The sequence below is a fragment of the Marmota flaviventris genome, chromosome 2, assembly GCF_047511675.1.
Source record: "Marmota flaviventris isolate mMarFla1 chromosome 2, mMarFla1.hap1, whole genome shotgun sequence".
NCBI lineage: Eukaryota > Metazoa > Chordata > Mammalia > Rodentia > Sciuridae > Marmota > Marmota flaviventris.
In genome coordinates, this window is record NC_092499.1 from 203,730,146 (window position 1) to 203,738,202 (window position 8,057).

Sequence of the window (8,057 nt, forward strand, 5' to 3'; positions counted from 1 at the left end):
CTTTTGCTGAGGAAAATGATCAGGTGAGATTTTTTCATCTTTCCAGAAACATGAGCTTGGTCTCCAGGCAGCATCTCCTCCTGGGACCTCCAAGCCTGAACACAAGTAGCCCTCGCCAGGTGTCCCCAACCTCAGCTCTGGACTGTATATTAAATCAACATTTTTTTTCTCTTTTCCTTACTATGAAAAAATGATAGGAACGTGAGTCTATCTTTTTTGTTGTTTGTTTACTCAGACATTTAGCACACTCAAAAAGCAGGGTTCAATATGAAAACTAATTAATTCAGTTTACTTTTAATTTCCCTCCCTGGAATGACCCAGCTCTCCCAAGATGGCCTTTCACCCATCTTTCCTGACACTGGGGCACTAGGAATCCTTCACCACCACCAAACCTGATGCTGTGAGTTTAGAAATGAAAACAGGAATTAGGGATCAGTTCAAAATTCTGCTGAATGGCAAATTGTGAATGAGTATACAACATAGTGGCAGAGTTCAGGGCCACTATCACAAAACGTGGCCCCTTGGCTCTTAAGAAAATGATAGAAACAATGTTTCCCTGCCCTTCTGCCATTTTCCCATTGCTATAAGAGAGGTAGGATACATGTTTCAATTTTTGTCCTCTATTGCTCAACTTTCAAAATAATGAGCTGGTAGTTCAGTATCTTCCTAAGTTAGCCAGAGTATTTTCTTTCTTTTTAAAAAATATCATGAGGGCTAGGGATGTGGCTCAAGCGGTAGCGCGCTTGCCTGGTATGCGTGTGGCCCGAGTTCGATCCTCAGCACCACATACAAATAAAAAATATCATGAATTCATAAATTTAGACCTAGTTGACAAGTTCCAATCCATTATGCTAGTTAATTTTAATCAGTTTGAATTGTTGAAAGAAATATTATGGACCAACTCCCCCTGCACCCTTGAGCATCCACCTTCTAAGCACAAGAATCACCAGCTTACCTGGGGGCAGATAGGGTGACTCTATTTTTCACACCCCATGGGAGAGTTAACTACAGCTCTGTAGGGCATGACTTGCTGCCTGCTTCCCAGTCTTGGGATGGCTCCTGGCAATCAGCCAGGAGGTGGTGCTGTGGGTGGTGATGGAAAAAACAGACTACCTCCAGGATAGGTCCAGGACTCTTCTGCCCTCGTGGACAGCTCATGCCTTCCCTTACAGACCACTGGATGGATGGGCACGTGAACTCGCTCTACCCCTCTGACCTTTATCCTGATTGGCTCCTGTGCATTATATTATCTGTGTGTACTTCCTCAGTAAACAAGATTCTGCTTTGACTCGTCTCTCTGGTGCGTCTGATTGTCCTCTGGCAAGGGAGGGCTGGGTGCAGGCGGCCAGTTGACCTTTGCCTTTCTTGGCTTGTCCTGGTCGGGGCATGCTTTCCCCATCTCTCCCGCAGGTCAGGAGGAAACGGGGACTAAAAACTCCAACACAGTTCCATTTTGGACCATCTAAGATCTGTGTGTGTGCAGGTGCAAGACTCAAATAGGGAAGTAGAACATTCTAGAACCCAGCCAGGTGGTGGAAAGGACTAGAAACATCCTAGGTCACAAGGGAGACACTGGGATTCACTTTCCCATCTTGGAACTTTATCTGGCAGGGCTACAGTTTAAACAGACACTGGCTTTAAGCCTCAAAATGTGTGTGCTTGCATGTGAATGCACACACACACACACACACACACACACACACTAATTCATGCACCCAACTTCTTTTATTTAGGAAAATGACTCTGGGGCTCCTGTACTCACCGGCTTAGCCCACAGATGCTCTTGTCTTTCATAATTGGCCAACTTATCTGGTTTGAAAAAAAGAATAGATTCTTCTTAAGGCACAGCTACCTCTATCTTTATGTATGTTCAATTTTTTACTACTCTGATCTTAGGATTCACACTGGCTGTAGCTGAACAGTGAAATTCTGAAGTAAAAAGGGGTTGTCTGATTTAAGAGGGAATTCTAAGGCCATCTCCAAAACTTGCAAATATCTACCTGTATTCTGCTTATTTTTCTGGATTAACCCCTGATCAGGACAAGATATTGAGTGAATTTTTGTACCCCATAAAACTAAAATAAAGGAGAAAGGAAGAAAGAAAAAGAAACCAATGGATCTGTATGGCTGTTTTTCAGTTCACTTCCAATCTCATTATAAATAATGTATTCTTATTTCACTTTTAAAATTTCAATTTTGTAATGTCACTGGAGGAAAATGTTATTGATCTATTTAAAATATAATGCTGAATTAAAACATTAAGTTAGACACAAGCATTAGCAGGAGCAATTCATAACAATACATGCATGAATTTTACTCTTCAGTATAAAGTTGAGAAGGCTATGTGTATACAAACATCAAATGACTCTTTTTTTTTTTACTAATTACTGCTACCTGCCACCAAATATTTCAATCCTACAATTAAGCATTTCATAACTTTCTGCTCTAATTTATGTAGCAACAAATTAATCTCCTGCTTTATCCAGAAATGCAAATAGCTGTATTGTGACTTCAGTAGCTTTCCATTTTTATCCTAAGATTTCAGAAAAGAAACCTAGAAATGGCAATAATTGGACCTCACACGTGACCCAATGGTCAGAGTTTTCTCAATCTAAAACAGGATCACTCAGAAATCAGTTAGCTCAATACCTAAAATAGAATAGTTGAACACTCAGAGGACACAGAGACTAACACACAAAATTACAATTATCTTATATTAAACAAAGGTGCCAAAAATATGCACTGGAGAAAAGATAGCCTCTTCAACAAATGAAGCTGGGAAAACTGGAAATCTGTATGCAACAAAATGAAATTGAAGCCCTATCTCTCACCATGCACAAAATTTAACTCAAAAAGGATCAAAGACCTAGGAATTAAACCAGAGACTCTGCATCTAATGAAAGAAAAATTAGGCCCTAATCTTCATCATGTGGGATTAGGCTCCAACTTTCTTAATAAGACTCTTATAGCACAAGAATTAAAAGCAAGAATCAAAAAATGGGAAGGAATCAAACTAAACACTTTCTTCTTAGAAAAACAAAAAATCTGTGAGGTGAAAAGAGAGCCTACATCCTGGGAGCAAATATTTACCCCTCACACATCAGATAGAGCACTAATCTCTGGGGTATACAAAGAACTCAAATAGCTAAGCACCAAAAAATTAAATAACCCAAACAACAATTGGGCCAAGTCCATGAACAGACACTTCCTGGAAGAGGATATACTCTTAATCAACAAATATATGAAAAAATGCTCAGCAAATCTCTTGCAATCAGAGGAATGCAAATCAAAACTACTCTAAGATATCATCTCACTCCAGTCAGAATGGCAGGTATTATGAAGACAAACAACAGTGTTGACAAGGATGTAGGGAAAAAGGTAAAGCTTATACTATGCTGCTGTGACTGCAAATTGGTGCAGCCAATATGGAAAGCAGTATGGAGATTCTTTGGAAATCTGGAAATGAAACCATCATTTGACCCAGCTATCCCTCTCCTCAGACTATACCCAAAGGATTGAAAAACAACATACTACAGGGACACAGCCTCAATGTTTATAGCAGCACAATTCACAATAGCTAAACTGTGGAGCCAAACTAGATGCCCTTCAGTGGATGAATGGATTAAAAAATGTGGCATATATACACAGTGGAATGTTACTCAGCAATATAGGGGAATAAAATCATGGCATTTGCAGGTAAATGGATGGCATTGAAGAAGATAATGCTAAGTAAAGTTAGCCAATCCCAAATAAATAACTACTGAATGTTTTTTTCTGATATAAGGAGGCTGACTAATAGTGAGGTAGGGAGGGAGAACATGGGAGAAATAGATTAATTCTAGATAGGGAATAGGAGAGGGAGGGAAAGGAAAGAGGCAGGGGATTAGCAGGGATAGGGGAATATGATACACATCATTATACAAAGTACATGTATAAAGACATGAATTGGCTGTCAACCTACTTTATATACAAACAGAGATATAAAAAATCGTGGTACAGATGTGTAATAAGAATTTTAATGCAAAAATAAGTACATACATAAAGACATGAATTGGTGCGAACATACTTTACATGCAAAGATATGAAAAATTGTGCTCTATATGAGTAATAAGAGTAATGCATTCTGCTGTTATGTATTTAGAAAAATAAAATCAATAAAAACAAAGAAAGAAAGAAACAAACCAAAACAAACAAAAAGAAGAGTTGAACACTCAGAAGCTGTGGACACATAATCATGGGTCCACCTTTCTGTCCTGTGACTCATGTTGTCTGACCTTGGGCAGTTTGCATAACCTATCTGAACCTTGTGATGGAGATAAATGATCTGTTCTATTTCATGGAAACAGTGTATAAGTAAAATCCTTAGAATATGGGGAATCTCTATTTATACTACTCCTACAGTTAATGCTCAGGATCAAACCCATATTTATTAACTCTACAAGCAATTCTTGCAATGTTACTCCTCAATTCAGTTCTTTAGACTAAACTCCTCACAGTTTCCACTGGATGTTCTAGGTCCTGCATCTAGTATATTCTGACTTCAATTTACTTTCAATTTGGTCTTCTCTCGCCTTAACCTGAGCTTTTCTCTCTCCAAGATGAACTTGTGTGTGTGTGTGTGTGTGTGTGTATTTCATACAAAACACAGTTATCCTGCTTTTGGCATCCAGTGGGTAATGAGGATTGTGACTTCTCTATTACAAAGTGCACATGAAACAGAGGATACATACTCTCATTTCCCCCATGTTATAGGTGAGAAAACTGAGACTCCATGTTAAGTAGTCCAAATAAATAGAAACAGTTCAAAAAAGAGAAAATCAAAATTGCCTCTAGAGTTTAGGAAATGTTGCTCACTTTTGTATGCAGTCAAGGAATTGCAAATTAAATTAATCATGAGACCATCTTTTTCATCAATTAGATTAGTATATGAATAAGAGCATAATGACCTTTGGTGCTGGCATAACTATATGAAATCAGGCATTCACATACCTAGTTTACAACAGTGAGTTGCAGCAAACTTTACACAAATTAACCTTAAAATGGCCATTACAATTTGAAATGCATAACTTCTCATCAAGCAATCATACTATGGAGAACTATCCTCCACAAGTAAAACCAATGATGCATGAAAGACTTGAGTGAGGATGTTGTCTTATCATGTGGGCCTTGGAAAATAAATGATTCTTAGGGCATCATCAGAATAGAGAGAGGAAAAAATAAAACACCTCAAATGTGTTTTAGTGTATTTGTGGGGAATGGAAACATACTAAATTTTCATCATTCCTTGAGTGGCTGGGTATATTTTAACACATTACTAATTGATATAGTTTCACACACCCATGTTACAAATACTGTGCATCAGTTCAAAAGAATGAATTAAAATTCTACAGCTGAGTGACACACCAGCATAGTGCATCCCTTAAAATGTGTCATAGAACAATTCTTGCTGAATGCAGGAAACTCCACCTCCTTATGCAGGCTGCTCTTGGCCTGCAGGACCATCCTCAGCTTCTCCTCCTTCTTCATGTGCGTCTTGACCACCTTGTGCATGAACTTCTCCTTGGCTTCCTGACGTCCAGATCGCCCTCCTGGTCCTTTAGAAAGTGTTCCAACTCTGCCTCCAGCCTGCTTGGGTAGGTCATGCTGGCTATAGCATCTGGGGCAGCTGCAGGCGGGGCTGAACTCCTGGGCAACTGAGCTCCTTGGCAGAGCCCAACGAGGTAAAGGACAGTGAAGACAAGCAGGAGGTGGATTCCTTTCTACTTTCGACTTCCACTTTGGCCTCTGAGTCCTTCTTCTCTTCAGGAGCAGGTACGTGTGCAAGAGTCTCTAGGGTTCATGGGGTGTCTGTGGTCAGCTTCCACTTTTGCTTCTATGGATGGATGCAAATGGTGAGAGGCTGGGAACCAGAGACAACAGTGGTGATGAATGGGCTGCTCACAGCCTTCTGCAGGGATGATGATGATGCAGGGGCCATGGTAAGGGCCACAGACGTCTGGGAGCTCTTGTAGCCGTAAAAGTTGCCTTAGATCAGGGCCCACATGTGTGGGGAGCACTCTTTTTCACTTTTTGAAACTACAGGTAACCAGAGTCTGAAAGCAGACAGCACTGGAGAGGTTGAAGGGAGTCCAGAAAGAGAACCAACTGGACTGCTTTCCCTTTTCAGAACACGCGGGAGTGCCGGGAAGAGGCAGCAACTCTTTTGGGTGTTACAGAGGCTGGAGGGCTTGGAGGGGGCCCAGGGCACCCGATGCTACACTTGTCGCCTTAATTGAACTTCTCCTTTTCGGTGTCTAGACAGCAGCCCAGGCTCACCTGTTACTCCTTGCCTGAGCCTCCCGGCTCAGCAAGATGTGGTGTCCAGTTGTCTCAATCAAAGCCCTAGTGGCAGGTCTGGTTCTCGAGAGCCTTGTACAAGTGTGCCATGAACTTCTGTGGAGGGGATATGAGGCGGCAATTGAGGCCCTGGATGCAGGCCGAGCGGCTGCTGCAGAGCTAGGCGACCAGCAGCCCCTTGCACGCTGGCTGAAGCCCACAGGGTACTAGTGGCCACTGTGCTCACTGGGTTCCAGGCCTAGCGCCAGGCCGGCTGCTAGCTTCTTGCAGTGCAGCGGATAGGCGCCTCTTTAGAGCAGCCTGGTGACCGACGCTGGGCCTCAGTGTTTCTGGGAGACCTGCAGGAGGATTCCCACAAGGTTGGGGATTTCCAGCTAGTCAGTGGACCTAAAGCAGGCACAGGTGTTTGACACCACCACCAGGAAGCATGAGGGTCTCGCCCTGCAGCATGGTCTTACAGCAGCCATAGGTAAAAAGCACGGACAGCGGAGGCGGCTGAATGGCAGATAGGTGCAGCACTGCAGGCGGCTATAAGTCGAAGTGACTTTGAAAACCTCTAATATGAATAATCACGACTTTTCTTCAACGCTTGCATTTACTTTTCATGTACAGCTTATGACTGCAAGTAAGGCACTTTTCACCTCAGAGATTTCAACTCTCCTCTGGAAAAGAATTATATCGGATTATATAATAGGTAGCTTTCAATTGTAAAATATAGAGCTTCAATGTTTATTATTTATAAATAATTTTAGTTCTCAAATTTTTAAAACTTAAAAAGCACCACAAGTACTCACATTTTTCAATTAACTTTAAATTCACTTTTTGCACATGATGTTTAAAATATGACATAGTAACTGTTGCAAGGGGGCAAAATCATGATATATGCAGTTGAGGGGAGAAATTTTAAAAAATATTCATGTGTTTCTGCACCTTTCAATGCTTTATTCACTCAAATTACTCAATGAAATTTCACTCTATAGGTTCTTAATCAAGAAAATGACAATCCTTAATGCTAGGCATTGCAATAGACATTATCAATTCACAGCAAACAATTCTAGATTTATTCTAAGAACTGAAAAACACATAATCATGATAGGCTAATGACAGACATTTTCTCTGCATGCTATGTTCAAAGATCTTAAGTCTTAGGCTTTAAGTCCAGCAGATACACACTCACTCAGTCCGTGGTGATCAGGTCCAGAATCCAAGGCAGGCTTTTCCTGGTGTGGAGTAGATGACCTGTTGAGGAGGGGGTCCTAGGGAGGAGTTGCGGCTCTCACCAAGGTCCAGATGAGGCAGTAGAGTTTGAGAGCAGTGAGGATCATGCAGAGGCTCAGGAAACGATGGCGAGGGATGGGATGGGAGGTCCTCATGAGGCTCTCCAGCTCGAGTGCATTATTCTTTTGGCTGGCTGAATCCCTGTTAATTTGCTCTATCATTTATACTAAATTTCAGGGTTCTATGATCCCCCTTTCAGTCTCTATCAGCTACTACTGGATTTCTCAGTGACATCATTCAAGCTGAGATAAGAAACATCTTGTCTGGTGGTCTCCACCCTGATCTTCTCACCTTTCCCTCTTATCAGGAGACAACAGCCTGCCAGAGGCTTCACTCTCTTTATCAGGGTGAGGGGAAGTGACTTGTTTGAGGCCACACTGGAGGGCTCTGTGGATGTGCCTGGTGAAACTGCAGGTTAAACTTGAGTTTTTAAAATGGAGTTG

At 41.5% G+C, this 8,057-nt stretch overlaps 1 pseudogene; it reads right to left on the bottom strand.

Annotated features, from left to right (window-relative positions):
• Window positions 1-5,376: 5,376 nt before the first annotated feature.
• LOC114106968 (ski oncogene pseudogene) lies at window positions 5,377-7,775 on the bottom strand (annotated as a pseudogene).
• Window positions 7,776-8,057: the final 282 nt, after the last annotated feature.